The 16,392-nt window shown below is 40.9% G+C and overlaps 1 long non-coding RNA gene across 5 annotated transcripts in view; it reads right to left on the bottom strand.

Annotated features, from left to right (window-relative positions):
• LOC128851836 (uncharacterized) overlaps positions 1-14,212 on the bottom strand; it is a 111,447-nt gene extending 97,235 nt beyond the window's left edge. For 2 of the 5 annotated variants that reach the window (XR_008449336.1, XR_008449338.1), the window contains exons 1-4: positions 14,110-14,181; positions 12,695-12,762; positions 11,661-11,805; positions 3,407-3,491 (exon numbers count right to left, since the gene is read on the bottom strand). This is a non-coding gene — a long non-coding RNA (uncharacterized LOC128851836). Of the gene's footprint in view, positions 1-3,406; positions 3,492-11,660; positions 11,806-12,694; positions 12,817-14,109 lie in introns of all 5 variants that reach the window. The other 3 variants (XR_008449337.1, XR_008449339.1, XR_008449340.1) reach the window with 3 other exon arrangements.
• Positions 14,213-16,392: the final 2,180 nt, after the last annotated feature.

Here is a 16,392-nt window from a genome sequence, read left to right as displayed (position 1 = left end):
AGCTCATTAACAAGAGCCTGAGTGAAATTTTTCAAATATTTTCAAGGTAAAGTGAGAAAACCTATCCATGTTAAAACTAGTTTTCTTCTCTTTATGTTGGATCGGTTTTTACCCAGATTCATTCACTGATCCATGTTTCTACGTGCCAACACTTGGGAAAGACTGAAAAAGAGCAACCAAGGCAAGGGACAGTGGCACTTCTCTCTGTGGTATTGCCATATTGCCAAACTTGTATACAGAACAGATTGAAGGTAGACTAGCCCAGCCTAGTCCGTGGCTTGAAGACAGAGAGGGTATTCTTTTTTATCCTGGATATGTTGGAATTAGAACAAAAGATTGTGTCTAAGTTTCCTACGACACACTGGACTGGAGACAAGGGAGGACTAAGCAGAAATGCAAAGACAGTATGCAATGATACAGACTTGTTCAATGTGCAGCTATATCTTTCTTTAGAGAAAATGTTGTGAACTATCAATGGTGGTTGACTGGGATAAATTCTTGAAATAGCCACTAAATAGAATGCGCACAGCAATCAGCTGGCTTTGTTGAAAAATAATGGTTCTCTGACTTGCAAGAAAGATGAGGGTTACTCGATAAAGTATCAGACTTCAGAAAAATCATAGAAAAAAAAGTGAGAGAGAATTATATTAAAAAATAAAGTTGCTTAAGCACTCATTTCCCTACTTCAGTGGCAACTCTACTGTCCAGTCCATCACAAAGAAAAGCTAGACTGTCTCTGTAAAGGAGGTAGATATCAAAAGATCTCCCACAACAGACCCTATTTGCTACCTGACCAAACAATCAGAGGGGAAACAAAATAATCCATGTGAAATAATCTGGGTTTCCGCCCCTTTTTCTCCTCTATCATGATGACCCTCAAGACATTTTAAAGACTGTTGAACCAGATTTCTGGAAAGGGTGAGAAAGTGCAACACTAGCAAGCCATCTGAGTGTACAATGTTGTGTTTTGCATCAAGAGCAGCAACATGGTGAGGTGCACTGAGAACATTCAACTGCACAGTTCTCTTCTCTAAATGGACTATTCATCCATTTGGTGTGTAGGAACCAAGAAATAATACACTTTGCAGAAAAAAAAAAGTGTTTATTTTCCTAGTGCAGAGCCCTTCACCCTTCAAAGTTATCTTGACTAATCCCAATCAGTATAGAGATCATTTAAAGCTCTTTGATAAAGGAAAGTTAAGTTGTTTCTGGAGAGTTTACAGCACATCCTAAATGATTGTGGCTTTTTAGATGTTTATATGTTCCCATATTTCCTGTGTTTTATGTTTGCTTTCCTGGAAGATCATTTAAGAAGCTGCTGTTAGACAATTATTTTAATAATAATCCCAATGTTTTTAAATAGCAGCATTCGCTCTTATGTTTGTCAGACACTATATTATTTACATGGTTTTGTTTGGTTTTTTTAAAGGAGTGTTTTGTGCTGGGGGCTAGTGTTAATTAGCATTCAACAAACCCAACTACCAGAAACATTGTCCCTGAGCTGAAATACAGATGATTTCCTGTAATACATTTGTAAACTGGTATTAATGTCAGTTCCATATAAACAGTAAAGCTAGACAAGAAATAATGCAAAGACAAATTAATTAATGTTGATGATCTGTTTCAATGTTATAGTAATAGGAGAAGTCTTTCTTTGTATATAGCTGGAAAGTTTTGCCCAGGGCTGCACATTCAGTTTGAAATGATGGGTTAAGCATCATTTACCATCTGTACAAAACTATCTGGGGGCATTCATCTCTTTCTAATCAAGTGTCCTTTCTGACACCAGCCAATGCCCATGGAAATATTTAATATTCATTCATTTTAGATTTTGGAGCACCATAGGTTCTCAATGAGTCCTAAACTGCTTGACCTACTGCAGTTTTTTATGTCCTTCTAAACCACATTGATAGAGCAGTCCTGCACACAGGCTGGTTGGAAGTCAGACTTGTGTAGGTAGGACATGCTCCTTTCTTCAGTACTCTTCTGCTGGATTCTGGTAGGAGATTGCATGCCTGTTTCAATTTAGGCCTGACTCAGTTTAGAAGGCCTCATCTCATTGTGATAATCTCATAAAATCTGAACTGTTGCGCCCCAGCTCAGAAGAAGACAGAATGCAATCAGTACAGTGGGAACATGAGATTTTGGAGAATGCTACAGGGAATACTGCCGGGGACTCGGGAGTGTAAACTATGACCAGAGGCAGGAGCCGCAGGAGCAGCACAACAGAGGAGAATGTGGGAGAAGGACACCCTGGAGCAGGATAAGGTCTGGCCCACAACTTCACACTGAATTCCATATACCCTCCTGCTGCAGTACCACTACTCGGGCAGTGTGGTGAGAGCAGCTGCACACCCTGCAGCCAGGTAAGCTCTGCAGTGGGACATGCTTGAGAGTAGGACACCAGCAGGCTTCTCCCAGTCGGTGAGCCCAGGTTCAATGCCCCTCTGAGGTCCAGGGCTTGGGGAAGGTCCTGGTGTTAGGCAGCCAGTGTAGGTGATTGGCATCAAGGCTAGCAGGTGTGAATCCCGTTGGCCCCTGGCAAAAATAATCTTTTCTCAATTCAGGTTAGTAGATGCCAGGTGATTTATTAATAAATAGATAAAATCATGGGAAAAAAGTCACAAGAAAACCTGCCTGAAGTTGAAGTTATTTTGTCTTGTTTTCTTTTTAACTGGAAAACTACTGGAATCCAGAGATGACATTGAACTTGCTTTTAGAAAAGGAAACTGAAAAGAAAAGGATGATCAAGGAATGAATAAATGAAGCCTTTTCTTACTTTTGCATGAACAAAAAATGTTGTTAATAAGCCCTTTCATTTCAGCCTTTTACTCTGCAGTTACTTACCACATAGATAAAGGTTTTTACCCCGTAAGTCCTTCAGTGCACTACAGATGTTCCTGAAAACAGAGCAAGAAGCCACAGAAGGCATGGACACACAGTGGCAAAGAACAGTAGATTAATCAAAAACTCTTCTAAAATGGCTCCTTTGTTTCTAGATTTTCATTATTTATATTCCAGAACCAAATCTTTAGTAGGAATGACAGGTCTCATGTTACTGTTTTTTTAATTTCAAACTATAAAAAACAATGCACTCTCCATGGGCACATGAAACAAAAGCATTCATTTGGAAATCTACTGAGATTCTGCAAAAAAATGAAAATAATAACATCTACTGCTGAGTGTGGGGTATCAGGCTTTTTCAGTGCTCCCGGAACACCTGCAGAATGTGACCAGGATACCAGTTTCTTTTTGGGGAACATAAGTCTCACAGAAGCTTTTCTTTCTGTCTCTTCGTTGATGGACCAGGAGATGAACTGGAGATTCTCAAGGGAGACACTAGAGTGTAATATGCTTGAACTTGATAATTATTTGAATTCTTACTATTTTAAAGTGGTGTACTTACCTGGATGTAACCTTAATTGGCTTTTTTATTCTTAACTCCGTGGTTTTTTACAGATTGCTAATCATATTCTAAATGCATCAAAGACCTGCAGAAACGAAAGTGCAAAATTCTTAATGTCCTAATTTGAGAGGAGATTATAGTGCAATATTATTAAAACTGAACTGCCTCTTGCCTCAAATGAAGAATAAACCCACTTTTCCTTGACTAGAGTCAGGTAGGATTCTTCTGCTCATCTTATACTCAGATTTTCTCTTAGGTTAAGCTTTAGACAAAAGAAAAGTGGGGCCAGATTAAAAGATGGGGTAAATGAACTCAAGCGCTTTCTGAATGGAAAAGCAGAACTCATTTTTATGTATGACAGTAAGACTATAAAACGTTGGGCTTGTTTTCAGCACTAGTAATAGACATCTAGTCCAGAGCACTACCAGGCAACTGTGAAAGGCTACGATATACACCACCTGGGTTTAAGCAGGGATCGCCTTTCAGTGGAAAGATCAGCTTTCCATTCCTGTCACTTCCCATGGGCTTTTGAAAGCTTTCTTCCCAGTCTCTGGCTGCCTTTTTGTACCACTGTATCTCTAAGTAGCAACCTTAGAAACTGATCATGCTCCCTTTTAAAAAGATGTGTTAAACATAAAAGTAAAAAACTCTGAAATACATATTGATAAGCTAAAAAAAAACGAGAAGGCAAAAAAGTACCTTGCAGGCAGTACTAAAAAAAGCAGCAGAAGAAACCTTTAGATCTGTTTCTTTCATCCAAGTTCCCGTTGAAATTACTGAGGAACCTTTCTCATTCATGTCAATGCAAATATGTGACTGTTGTGTTTGAACACCGAACAGCTGTTTTTTTTTTTTTTCCATGCCAACAAGAATCTGATGTATTTTACTACTTTTGAGAGCTACTGCTGGTACCATATAACTACAGAAGAACAGGAAAATTAAATTTTAACACTAAACTTATGGGCTACATTCCTCCCTCTACTTTATATGACTATTTCCTCCAGTTACCTGGAGAGCAAAGTACTAGCCATCAAGAATTATCTGACTTAATTACATCAAACACCCATTTCATTGTAAGCATAGTACAATCATCAGTTGCAAGGAACATTTTTTGAGTCTCAACTATGTGTTCTCTAGATGTATCAGGAACTAAAACAGATAATGGTCAAAAGCCATGAGGTTCTCGGTCCTCTGTGTATTTAAACCTAAATACATATTGGGAATTCTGGAAATTTGGAACCCTGATCCAATACTTGCTTAGTGTCAATATGTTGAATAAAAGGGACAACCTTGTAGACCAGCAGAGATGAATCTGGCATCTGAACTAGAAAAGATCTGTTGATCAGATGTGAGGCATTAGACCAGCTGGCAATGGTCTAATAACTGCTGCCTTTCCAGCAGAAGCCGTGAGCCAGCCCACTGCCTGATATGAAATGCATTTGTCATATGACCTAGGCTGACACAGTAAAAATCTTTTGACTTTAGCCTTTGTAAAGAGTCCCTATCCAGCTTTCATGTAGGCCCATGTAGGTACTGGAAGGTTGCTATAAGGTCTTCTCGGAGCCTTCTCTTCTCCAGGCTGAACAAGCCCAACTCTCCCATCGTGTCCTCATATGGGAGGTGCTCCAGCCCCCTGATCATCTTCATGGCCCTCCTCTGGACCTGTTCCAACAGTTCCATATCCTTCTTGTGTAGATGGTTCCAGAACTGGACACAATACTCCAGATGAGGTCTCACAAGAGAGGAGTAGAGGGGTAGAATCACCTCCCTCAACTGCTGGTCATACTTCTTTTGATGCAACCCACGATACAGTTGGCCTTCTTTCTGGGCTGTGAGCACGCAATGCCAGTTCATGTCGAGCTTGCCATCAATCAGCACCCAGAAGTCCTTTTCTGCAGGGCTGCTCTCAATCACATCATCCTGTATTGAAATCAGGAGTTGCCCCAACCCAGGTGTAGTATCTTGCACTTGGCCTTGTTGAACCTCGTGTTGTTCACACAGGCCCACTCCTCCAGCTTGTCCATGTCCCTCTGGATGACATCCTGTCCTTACAGCGTAGCAGTCAGGAAGTGAAAGGTATGACCCACAATTTTTAGTGGAAGTATAAAGCCGAGTACCACTTCTGTTTTTTTTCTTACTTTGGATTTCTGCGTTTGTGGAATTATTTAGGGGCAGATGAAATGCCACAGTGCACATGACTGAAATGTGTGAAAACTTAATTAACAGAATAATTACACAGTAGAAATAAGATCTTGTCTCAGTGAAAATCTGGCAGCAAGTTTAGGTCCTATGGAGTACAAGTCCAAATATTTAGTCAGTGGAAAAATCATTAGTCACAAAGAGGCAGCATCTGCTGGAAAGAGTTAATCAGGTTCCTGACTTCAATGTATGCGATATGCCTTAAAATACACTGCTGTAGGCTTCTCAGGCATGCTGTAAATGAATACGTGATTTTCTCCTATCTACCTGGGTAAATCTGCATAACTCAATTAACTTCAGTTGATTTATGCCAGTTACACCAACAGAGGATCTGGACAGAACATACCAGCATCTGTACATCTAACAGCCCAGCATGATGTATGAAAATTACGCATTATTCTGCATCAGCCATCCCCTTGCAGCCAGGATGAATAACAGAAAGATTTTTGATTTATTGAATAAATTCCTTTTCTACAGAGATGAATCTACAGTGCTTCCCATGAATTTCTACACTAGCAGGCCATGTGAAAAGTATTAAGATAATCAAACAATCAGTGTGATTTTCTTGATATCTGTTTAGAGACAAATTGCTTAATCATTTTACTCTTATCAATAAAAATTTGTATCATGCAAGAAATTGATCACCTTTTTTTTTTTACTAGCTTCTTAAATTATTTAAATTTTGCCTGTTGGACAAATTTAAATCCTGGGAATTAATTTAAAAATAAATTAGTTTAGATATTAGTTTTAGTTCAAGCAGACTGTGAGGTATAAATCTGTTTTTTTAATATTCTTCTTTCATTTAATTTTTCATATAGGGCAATATTTAGGCCACTGAGTTGAAGCAAATACTGCAGTGCGATTATCTTCTCATTGAAATGCTCTCTATAGTGCCCATTTGTTTGATGTGTTTTTCATGTACGTTGTGTTTCTGATGGCTTTGGGGTAAAATAATCATTATATGTCACCCATACTATCGCTTTTAATCTCCAGAAGATTAAGCATGTTTATTTAAAAATCCCTTTGATAGTGTCTTCACTAACTCAACTTTCTTATAAAATTGGAAATAATGAATCAGGGAGATGCAATTTTGATAATGCCATTTATACAACTCCTGTGAGGCTAGCTAGCAAAATAACTGGTGATATGTAAGTATCTGACATACATATAGTAAGAATGGGAAAAATATTGTAATCTCATGTAGGTTATGAGGTGCTGGAAAAATGCAGTCAGCAAAAGAGAAGTTTCAGGTAATTAATCACATTCTTCAGGGACCAGTGGGCTCAGCAGATGGGTGAGGGGATCGGGAATGGTTCCTTTCATCTCTAGGTCCCAGGGTCAAGTCCAATAAGGACAGATAGCAAGTAAAAACCACTGCTATTTGAAGGCTCCATTATGATCTTCTTGGAATGGAGCTGGTGAACATATAGACACTGTGAAAAAACCAAACAAACAACACAAAACAAAACTCAGAATACCTGTGAAGCTCACATGCCTCAGAGCCAGTAGAATACCCAACAGGTCGGAGCAAGACTTTATAAACTTCCTGGAGCTCAGTGTGCATTGTTTGCATGTGCTGTCATGTGACTAGTACATGCCTATCATTTGAAGGACATCAGTCTCTGATACACATCTGAGCTAGTGACAGAAGGTTCTGCATGGACAGTAAATAGTGACACTTCCTGAACTAAGGATTACACACTATTGGGTGTCCACACTACTCACCTACAATTACAGCTCTTGCCTGGTGCTCAGTTGAGCCCAAACATGCCACTGGAACACCACTCCTATTCACTGGTCTGGAAGAGATTGGCCTCATGAGCTCTTTAATGCCCAGCCATCCTCCGCCATTGGATTAAAATAGCGTGTGCTTTATCCTGCAGGCTTCCTGAATCATAGAATCATAGAATCGATAGGTTGGAAAAGACCTCTTGGATTATCAAGTCCAACCATTCCTATCAATCACTAAACTATGTCCCTCAGCACCTCATCCATCTGTCTTTTAAACACCTCCAGGGATGGTGACCCAACCAACCTCCCTGGGCAGCCTCTGCCGGTGCCCAATGACCCTTCCTGTGATTTCTTTTTTTTCTTATATCCAGTCTGAACCTCCCCTGGTGCAGCTTGAGGCCATTCCCTCTTGTCCTGTCCCCTGTCACTTGGGAGAAGAGACCAGCACCCACTTTTTTCAGGTATTTGTAGAGAGCAATAAGGTCTCTCCTCAGCCTCCTCTTCTCAGGGCTAAACAGCCCTCAGTTCCCTCAGCCCCTGTACTGGTAAGACTACACCTCGAATACTGTGTTCAGTTCTGCGCCCTTTGCTACAAGAAAGATGTTGAGTCCTCATAAGACTTGTTCTCCAGCCCCTTCACCAGCTTCGTTGCTCTTCTCTGGATGCGTTCCAGAGCCTCAACATCCTTCTTGTAGTGAGGGGCCCAGAACTGAACACAGTACTCAAGGTGCGGTCTCACCAGTGCTGAGTACAGAGGGAGAATAACCTCCCTGGACCTGCTGGTCACACCATTTCTGATACAAGCCAAGATGCCATTGGCCTTCTTGGTCACCTGGGCACACTGCTGGCTCATGTTCAGTCGGCTGTCAACCAACACCCCCTGGCCCTTCTCCTCCAGGCAGCTTTCTAGCCAGACTTCTCCTAGTCTGTAGCACTGCATAGGGTTGTTATGCCCCAAGTGCAGGACCCAGCATTTGATCTTGTTAAACCTCATGTCATTGGTCTCAGCCCATTGGTCCAGCCTGTTCAGATCCCTTTGCAGAGCCTCCCTATCCTCTATCAGATCCACACTTTCACGCAGCTTAATGTCATCAGCAAAATTGCTAAGGATGCACTCAATGCCTTCATCCAGGTCATTGATAAAGACATTCAACAGGGCTGGACCCAGCACTGAGCCCTGGGAGACACCACTTGTGACTAGTCTCCAGCTGGAGTTAACTCCATTTGCCACAACTCTTTGAGCCCGGACATCCAACCAGTTTTCCACCCAGGAGAGTGTGAACCTGTCCAGGCCAGAGACAGATAGTTTCTGAAGCAGAATGATGTGAGAAACTGTGTCAAAGGCTTTATTGAAGTCTAAGAAGACTACATCCACAGCCTTTCCCTCATCCAGTAGGTGGGTCATAGAAGGTAACTTTATCATAGAAGGCAATCAGGCTAGTTTGGCAGGACCTTCCTTTCATGAGTCCGTGTTGATTGGGCCTGATCACCTGGTTCTCTTGCGTGTCCTGTATGATAGCACTCAAGATCACCTGTTCCATGACTTTCCCTGGCACTGAGGTCAGACTGACAGGCCTGTAGTTTCCTGGATCCTCCCTCGGACCCTTCTTGTAGGTGGACATAACATCAGCCAGCCTCCAGTCCAGTGGAACTTTCCCAGTCAGACAGGACTCTGATACATGATGGAAAGGAGTTTGGCAAGCACGTCCACCAGCTCCCTCAATACTCTCAGGTGGATCCCATCCGGCCTCATAGACTTGTGAATGTCTAATTGGCCAAGCAAATCTCTAACCACTTCCTCTTGGATCATGAAAGCTTAGTTCTGTTCCTTTAGCTTCTGGGTATGTACACACAGGGAACAACTTTCCTTACTTATTAATGTATTTATAGAAAGATTTTTTTATTATCTTTCACCAACTTAGCCAATGTGAGCTCTACTTGGGCTTTAGCCCTCCTGATTTTTCCTCTGCATGATCTCACTTCCTCCCGGTAGTCCACCCAAGATGCCTGTCCCTTCTTCCAAAGTTCATAGACATTCCTCTTCTTTTTAATGTCCACCCCTATCTCCCTGCCCAACCAAGCTGTTTTTTTCCCTGCCAGCTCATTTTCCGGCACATGGGGACAGCTTGCTCCTACACTAGGAAATCCTACACTGCTAGGATTTCCTTCTTGAAGTGTACCCAGCCCTCATGGGCTCCTTTGCCCTTAAGGACTGTCTCCCATGAGACTTTATCAACCAGCCTTCTGAACAGTCCAAAGTCCATCCTCTGGAAGTTTAAGGTGGCCATTCCACTAACCCCCCTCCTCACCTCACCTCAAATTGAGAATTCTACCATCTCATGACCACTTTGCCCCAGACGTCCTCCACTTGCCACATCCCTGACAAGGTGTTCTCTGTTCACAAACAGCAGGTCCAGGAGGGTGCCTTCTCTTGTTGGCTCATTCACCGGTTGTGTGAGGAAGTTGTCATCCACACACTCCAGGAACCTCCTAGACTGCTTCCTCTCCACTGTCTACCTCCAGCAGACATCAGTAGATTAAAGTCTCCCACAAGGACAAGAGCTGGCAATCTTGAGACTTCTCCCAGTTGTTTGTAGAAGAGCTCATTGGTTTCTTGTTCGTGGCTGGCTGGTCTATAACAGATTCCCATCACAATATCTGCCTTCTTCTGGGGTCCTCTGATTTTTACCCAAAAGTACTCGATCCATAATGTAATCTGTAATGCTGAAATATACTCAGGTTGTACAGATGAATTTCTTACACCTCGTGGTCAAGAATTTAAATTTATACTTTTTTTTTTTCCCCCCCTCCTGTCAGTGCAACATCAGAGGGGGAATGTCAGCTATGAGTCACATGGTCTGCTTTCCAAAACGCAGTTCTTGTCAGGAACCATACCAGTGGGCACTGGGAACTGGGTTTTGATTATATATACCTTTGTTTTTCCTGACACTTTGCACAGTTTTAGTATGCAAATCCAAATTTTTTGGTATTTTTACAAGACAATAGAAGGAGCGTCTGTTTTTGGAACAGGGTTCTGTAGCAGCCAAATCAAAGTCTGAAGAGATTAGTCTATTTCAGCCATCTGAAATTGTGATTTGGCATATGGTAAGAACAGCGGAGACAGTGAAAGATATTTCACGCAGATTCTATCCTGCTAGCCGTTAAAACAATTCCATTTGCACTATGCACTTCATCGTTTCCTAGAAAATAAACACACGAAGCTACCCAGATTAGCTGGTCTCAGAAAACTGAGGTTACTTTTAAGAAAATAGATACACCCAAAGGAAAAAAAAAAAAAAAAAAAAGGTGTGGGGAGCAGAAAAAATTACACTCAGAAGAGCAGAAAACCAGGAATTAGGTATACAGTTATTTAAATACCTCAAGTCCTTGCTTTGGTCCAAAAGTGAATAAGCTAATCTCATAGCAGGGGAAAGAAAAATGGCTCATATGCAGTTATGTGAAAACTTAGATTTTCCAATAAGCAAGACATATCTTACTGGGCTCTAGGAAGGTTTTCCACAAATGACCTGCATAATTAAAATCTTCATGGATTTCTTGGCCCAAGAGAAGTTAATGGCAAAACAGCTGCTAGCAATGAATAACTGTATATAATTGTTGTTTATATGGAAAGGCTTAGGTGCCTTTCGAGCACTAAAAATTAAGACATGAATATGTTAGGCATTATCAACATGCATACTTGTAATAAACTGCCTTCAGGGATTGAAATTTGCAGTCACATATTTCAAGTGTCACTGATAAACACATGTGTTAAAAGAGCAACCTGTCACCGGAGGTACACTACAGGGGATGTTTCTGCAATTGTATGGGAAAAGAGGCTTTCACTTAATGACTGAATTCTTAGACATTTCAGTTTTGTTCCTCACAACATGAAAACATAGAAATTTTCAAATTTTTTCACTTCAGAGAATTCATATGGACCTTTTTTAATTTTTCTTTCTACTGTCATTTTGTTTGGGAAATGAAGGATTTTTATTTTTCTGTTTATCTTAGAAAGGTTACCTTTTTCCTAACCGAAAAAAAAGATGCCCGGTAAATAAAATCTTACTTTTTACTAAGTCAACTTTCACAAACATTTGTTACTTCTAATAAAGTTAAAAGCAGCAAGCAGCCGTTAAAGACCTTCATGCTCTCTTTTTCCATTTGGAAGCTTGTCCTTTGGGTGTAATTTTGCTATAGAGATCAGAATGGTTCCCCAAACCTAGGGTTGGTGTGTAAGTATAGATGAGAATGAACTGTTTACTGAATAGGCATACTGAGATACTGTCACTGAGTAAAAATTAGTTCATTGTTAATACAACTGTACCTTGTAAGTCATCTTTTTCCTCACAGCTCTTCTTAGTGGTGTAGACAAAACAAATATTTTCTCTGAGATGAATCCTTGCTCCTACCTCTCTACAAGTAAGTGCTCTCCTTGCTTCTTCCCAGCACTGAAAGTTACTCTGCCAAAACTGCAAAAAGTAGCAGGCTTCACGTGACAATCATTCCACAGAGAAAGCCAAAGCAATGACTTTCTTAATTATTGGTGCTATCACCTCTTATAAAGCAGCAAATTGCTGCAGAGACAAGACGATAAGGAAGTGCATCTAAGACATAACAGGCAGCCAGATTTAAAGGTCTTCTCTCTTGTCAAAGATCCAAGAAAGCCTGGCATCTGCTTCAACATCTACAGCAAAGGACTTCCCATGCACACAGATGTAGTGTCAAGCTGTGGATATTTCAGAAGGTCTTAGTAGCTGGAGGCAATAATTCTATCTGCTGCCTTTTGCTAATTTTCACATTAGCTCAAGCTCTGAAGTAAAGCAGTCTGCCTTGCCAGACGCATACAGTACAAAAGCTTCCCATGCTGAGGCTTCTAACAAGATGAGTAGACCGGAGACCAACCTGCACCAGACGTAGGTTGCAGGTGGGCTGATGAGGAGGAGAAGAGCATTGCCTCTGCTAGGCTGGCATAGGCTGCTTTGGAGTGTTTATCTGAGACAGCAGTGATGTCAGTGGGTGGGCAGCCATGTGCTTCTTGCTCTGATAGACTGGGGTTATCCTCCTTTCTGGAAGGAAAATCGTTATTTCAGGAATAGCTTTTATTCCGACTGGAAACCAGAATTTTAGAAATGCAAACCAGCCTGGAAACAAACATTTTAATTCCCAGCTGGCTCTGTCCACTGGCTTATTGACTCACTTTGGACACTGCTGAAATAATCCATGGCAAAGGTAGTAGATAGCTCTAGAGATTTGTGCAGTCTATAGATTTAGTTGTGGGGTGCTGTTTCAAATCCAGAGGGCGTGCATGGGAACAAGAAAAGGTTGATAGCATGATTTCAGCGTGTGGTATGAGCTTACCTCCCTGGGTTTAGATGACACCAACAGAAACAGTATTAATTAGTCCATTTTGTCATCTCAGCCAAGATCTGACATAAAAAAGCAGGGAAGCCAACTGTGGTGCAGACTGAGCTGGGCTTGCTCTGTGGATAGACATACAGCTTCCATATTTAAGATCCAATCCAGTTTTTATTAGCACTGTCTCTGTGACACCAAAGGGAAAGCTAAGATTGCTGCTTAATAACTAGCAAGAATAACAAGACAGCATCAAACTTGGTAATTGGTTAGAGATAATACCCTAGGAAGACAGGGACAAAAGGCAGTGAACTGTAACCAGCCACACAATCCAAGGTAACAAGCAAGCAGCATGGGATTAGTAACCAAGGCAACATTAATAATTTAACTATAGCATTCACAATAATTTAACCACGCTATCCAGAACAAAAAGCTAAAGATCATACAGTAAATGAAGCCAGAATAAGGTAGTATTCCAAAAGTTTTTAAATGGCAGCACATAAAAGCTTCTCCATGGAAAAGTCTAATGTTCAAATTTTTTGTTCCTGCTTTCTTGTTTCTTGAAGAATATAAAAGGCGAGTGTTTATTCTTTGGTAGTTATTATTTGTTAGCCATGAAGGGAAGATGGGCTATTTCAGAAGTTCCTATTGACAGCTGACTTACTGAGTATGACAGTTCGACACATTTTGCTGTCTCTGAAAAGTGAATAACAAATAGTTTTGCTATTTACAAGTCAGAAGTGAAGGAATGGATCTAAGCTACAGAGCACCCTCCCAAAATATATAAATCCCTATCTGCATGCACCGCTTGCAAACTCTGCCTTCTTCTAAGTTAACGTTAGGTTATAACTCATCATGATTCATAGAGTTTGCGAAGAGAAGTATAAAGCAAGAACATAGGAATGCCATGGCTTAGAATAGGCTCTCAAAATTTATTTTATAGCTTGCCTACACACAGAGTCATACTAGTCTACTGCTGTGATTAAAATGGTAGAACCTCTTTCTGAGGACTACACCCAGTATTTTATTGCTTGAAGATGCTAGCCTAAATAAAATCCACGGTCACCCTCTGTTGTGTTCTCTCACTCTGGGAAGTCAAACCCTTTTCTAGAAGTGACAAAGTAAAATGGTTGCTGCTTTTGCAACAGGGGTGCTTTCTGTATGTATTCATAGACAGAACTTTTACTTTAATGACAAAAAAAAAATTATAATATTTTATTCACATTAGCATTGAGCAGTTCATATAGTTAGGAAAAAATGAATTAGGTTCAATTGTGGCTCACAAGTCCTGATGGAGCCACTAATACAAACTCCTATTGCAGCAACAAATTCTATAAATTGCATTTTGCAAACTAGCTACACAGTCTGAGCAGAAGGAAAATTTAAACTCCCAAAGAAAACATGTATTTATAAATACATACCTCATTCTACTCTCAACTTCATGTTGCAGTGGCCCAAGTCAATTCTACAGCAGCTTTTCAGCTCCATGAACTCTCTCTGAGTTGGAAACTATGCAGATCCAAGTGCTTGCCAGCTACTGGTGTATACCTTTTGGTTAATTTTTAACTAGTTCTACGCACACACTGAAGAAAATGGTTTCTCCTCACATTGACAGCATCTCTTTGAAAGAACCGTATTTATGAAGCCTAGGGGAGGCATTAGGGTAGCATTGAGTTTGGAACTGTAATATTTAGTTTTGAGTTTGGAACTGTAATATTTAGTTTTTGTTCAGTTTACATGCAAAATGTGTGTATAGCCAGATTTCCTTCTCTGGGAAGTACATGAGAAAGGATCCACAGAGTCTGGAACCTAATTTGTCCCTAGAACCCTAAGTATATTGTGACCACTTTTGCTAAATTAATATTGGTCATACCAGGCAGAAAAGTAGCCCAAATCATGCCAGATCTAAGGGATGGAAAAAAAAGTCAGACCTGTAGAGGGGATAAAAGGGAGAATAGATTGCCCTTGTTCCAGAAAAATGTAGTATGAACTGCATCACTTATCTTTTTGGCCTGAAGCTTCATCTACATAAAAATGCAGCACTGCCATTAGTAATGGAATGTCAGAGCATCTTTTCAGAGTCAACAAAAATATTAGGCATGCTATTAATATCCCTCATCATGCACTTTGATGTGAGAAAATATTATTTGTACAGCTTCCCTTCTGTGTTATTTTATATTCTGTTTCAGTTCATATATCAGTGAGCATTTCCGACCTTGACTCTGTCTCTATCTTTGTGTAGGTAGTCTTTAGGTCAGAGCCAAGGAAGAGCTGAATAATCATATTCCTAGCAAGACAAAATGCCTGGCTGAACCCAGTGATTCAAGGTATGAAATGTGGTTACGGAGCATGCAGCAAGCTCCATGCAACACATAGAAAAGGAGCATCCTTGCCAGGCAGTGTGTGTGCTCTCTTCAACATCTAGCAGGATGGTCTGTGTCCACAGCATACCGGGCGGATTCCTGCCTCCTCTTCACTGCTGGGCTGGATTTGGTGCTGGCAGCGATGCAGATACCTAGAGAGGAGACCCCAGGTGACCCCCGATATCCCTGCCCATTCAAGGCAGGCCACAGCCTCTACTGGAGAGATAAATTGGCAAACTGTGGGTTCATTTGGGTTTTTGTAACTGAAAGGAAAAGAAAGCTACAGAAAAATTGGTTATGATGGTTTTATATCCTGTCTCTTTAATCTCTTAGGTGTTTGCATTGGCTCTGTAGCAGTGATGTGCTAACAAACGATGGCCAGTCAGACTGTACTCTTCATGTCCTTTTCTTCACACTTTCTTCTCATTAGCTACAATCTTCCTATGGATGTGCCTTGATGATTTTTCCTTCTCATTCCTGTTTGTCACATCCTCTCCTTTCACTACTTATCTTTAAGGAGCAGAAACCAATCGGCTTGCCACTGAGAAAAACAGATACAAAGAGATGCAGTGTACATCTCCCTCTGAGGACCTCATGTCACAGCCAGCAGAGGAATTGGCAGTAAATCGCTGTAAAAGACTATCTTAAGGCATGAGCTCCTTCCAGCCTCAGTAGATATTGATAAGCAAAGACATGTAATAGAAGAACTCACTGAGGAAAACTGCAGAAGTGATGTTGGCAGGTGACTAGGAAGCCCTAATCCCTTTGGACCAGGGCACAGCCATGTGATAAAAGGCTGGTTTGGGATTATAGGGAAACTCAAGATTCTAACCAAGATCTTTTGATTGTTTCAGACAAATTGGATTAATCAGAAAGACTTGTTGTTATTATCTTGTTATTATTATCTTCAGAAAACAAGAGTCACTTTTGCTGTCCTTTTGATATATATGATTTTGTTGTCCACATCCTTTCCTAAGGGGTTGGGTAGTGTTGCTCTGAAATGTCAAACTCCTCTGGATTTCAAACATACTACAGCACATCCACCTCCAGGATGAATCAAAATGGTAGAAGCAATAATGCCTTCAATGACTGCATTGTAATTAATATAAAATATTGTGTTGGGTTTACAAATGGGGAAAAAAATTGTGAAGGAGCACCAGTGGAGAGAGGGGAGAGATGGGGAGGGACATGTGCCCTCCCCACTCCTCCATCCCACTGATCTCCTAGGGCTCATTGGATCCAGTCTGGATGGACCAGCCCAGTGTGGTGGTGGAAAGGAGAAGTGAGATGTGGGAGAAACAACCCTACACCAGAGGCAAGAGAAACAACTATGCAGACTTC

Source organism: Cuculus canorus, chromosome 3, assembly GCF_017976375.1.
Source record: "Cuculus canorus isolate bCucCan1 chromosome 3, bCucCan1.pri, whole genome shotgun sequence".
NCBI classification, from domain to species: domain Eukaryota; kingdom Metazoa; phylum Chordata; class Aves; order Cuculiformes; family Cuculidae; genus Cuculus; species Cuculus canorus.
The sequence above is the reverse complement of the archived record's forward strand: the minus strand, read 5'-3'. Positions and strand labels throughout refer to the sequence as shown.